Source organism: Amaranthus tricolor, chromosome 2, assembly GCF_026212465.1.
Source record: "Amaranthus tricolor cultivar Red isolate AtriRed21 chromosome 2, ASM2621246v1, whole genome shotgun sequence".
Taxonomy (NCBI): domain Eukaryota; kingdom Viridiplantae; phylum Streptophyta; class Magnoliopsida; order Caryophyllales; family Amaranthaceae; genus Amaranthus; species Amaranthus tricolor.
The window spans coordinates 5,786,982-5,789,523 of NC_080048.1; positions in this window are offsets into that span (position 1 = coordinate 5,786,982).

Consider the following 2,542-nt stretch of genomic DNA (forward strand, 5'->3'; position numbering starts at 1 on the left):
CCTGGTGACCCCTTTGCTCAAGTTTTGGAAGTGTGATATAAGTTTCTTGGGAAATGAACCCCGTGATGACCCAGTTTACTCAGTCAACGGTAAGTCGGGTTGTTACAGTTTGTATCAGAGCCAACCTGCGACAGTGGCTAATCCTTAGGGTTAGTTCACCTAGCGGGCATACAATCTTGGGAGTAAGGAAAAACGTAATTTGAGGATTTAGTTGTTTAAGATAATCGATAGGAACAAAAGTGAATATGATTGTGGTATTAACCTAGGTGTTTAAGTTAGTCAGGTTTTCTTAGAAAGTAGGATGTGAGGTGTGAGGATTACGGGGTAAAACGGGAAAACGCTCTTAACGATTGATCATGACGGCAAGAACATTCAGTTCGACGATGCAACGTTAGAATTTGATTTCTGATGATGCCAATGTCTTGTTGCTTATCATAGTTCCTTATCGATTATCGTTTTAGTAGCTAGAATAGTATGTCCTAAGATTGCGAAGCATTTCACCTTGTTGCTAGCCCTTTTCTATCAGCTTTTGTTTGTCGATCCATGAGTATGATTATAGTTTAGTGCACGAAAGCAAGGTTATATAGTTGTGTAGTATCGATAGTGTTCGATTGTAAGTGAGTTGAACTTTGAGAATGTCTGTGACATTGTAGGAGAGTTAGTGAAGACAAAGTACTTGAAGCCATTGTGATAGAAAAGCCTATGATAAGAGCATATGATAATTTTCAAAGCCTAGTGATTGAGTTGCATACGGTGCTCATATGTTGGTGTAAACAATGAACTTTTTAATGTTGTTGGACCATGTCATATATTATAGTTTGTTTGGATATTGGAGCTTATATATTTATTAGAGTTATTGGAAAATCGTGTGATTATCATTTAGAATGAACAAAGTTTCTTTTGCTGGTTAGAAGAGCAAATATGACATAAAGATGGGATGTCACTCGTTAACTTGAGGTTTTGTTAAGTATGAATTGATTATATTAGTTGCAACCGCATATGTATGGATCTCAACGTAAGTTACTTTAGAGGAGCTAGAGTTGTAATTTTTGGTTAACAAAAAGTTAAGGATATACATTGCAAATATGAAAGTTTATGTTCAAAACCTTGGGTTAAGATAGTTCGAGGAATGAAGTATGTTGGATTGTCGTATAATGGATAAAAGTAGAACTAGTCCCAAGGCTTGGCGTTTTATTGTTCATCATTGAGGAATATGTTTACATTAGGTAAGTTAGGATTAGAAGTGCCTTATGAAAGTTTGGACGCAATGAAGTTTGAAATTTAACAACTATTATTTGTTTACGGCAAATCATGTTGAGAAACTAAATTGGGACTAAGTCATCATGAAAGCAAGACCTTTGCTGGAGGAAAAATTGAAGACACTGGTAGTGGACAGTATGAATATGGCAATCACGATTGCAAAGAGCTTGTTAAGGGGCTCTGCTTCTCTTCAAACACTCTTTCTTGAGGGCCAATATGAATATCTACAACCATATCCACAAGAAGCATTCGTCCTCCAAAATAACTTATTTCCCTACCTTCGTGAATTACAAATGTGTGAATACGAATTTGAAATTCTTCCTAAGGAGTTTTGTGATTGCTCCGCAATAGAAAAACTAAATATTAATTACTGCAAACAACTCCAAGCATAGATAATAGTTCTTGGAGTAACTTGTGTAATAGTTCTTGGAGTTTGAGTCCCTATATAACAAATTAAAGGTACTATGTCATTTAACTAAGATAGTAACCTTGCTCATAGTATCAAAGAATACAGTAACAACAATGAACCCCAGTACACAGTAAGTTCCCATAGATACAATTGAGAAAACAATAACTCAGTATATTCATAGTATCCTTCATTAAGGACATAGTAACTTTTAATATGATTAATGTTCACAATTTCTTTTTCACAATTATTCATAATCAAACAATATCATAATATGTTTTTCTAAGAAGATAGTAACCTTGCTCAAAGATTACGGTAACAACAATGAAATCCAGAACACAGTAACAACAATGAAACAAATAACACAGTAACACAAAAAATTAAAATTTCATAAAACTTATAAAATGTACCTTCAAATTCAACCAATTGTAAAGGTGAATGTGATGATTCCTTTTCAGGGAGGACACTTTCTTGTGAATCTTCCATTGTTAGCACTGTAGAATAATTATAATTGGAAAAACAGAAACTTAGCATATTCATAGTATCCTTTATTAAGAACATAGTAACTTTTAATAAGGTTAAAGTTCAATAATTTCTAAGAAGATAGTAATCTTGATTACAGAATACAGTGACAACAATGAATCCCAGGAACACTTTTTAAAATCAAAAACTATAATCAAAACATGACTTGAATCAAAACTTTTTAAACTCATAAACCCTAAAAATTAAACACAGTAACAACAATGAAATCAAGAACACTGTAACACATAAACCCTAAAAATTAAAATCAGTCTTTTAAACACATAAACCCTAAAAACAACAATTTATAATCACTTTGAACAAAAACTAAGAAATCAATCAAAACAAATCTGAATT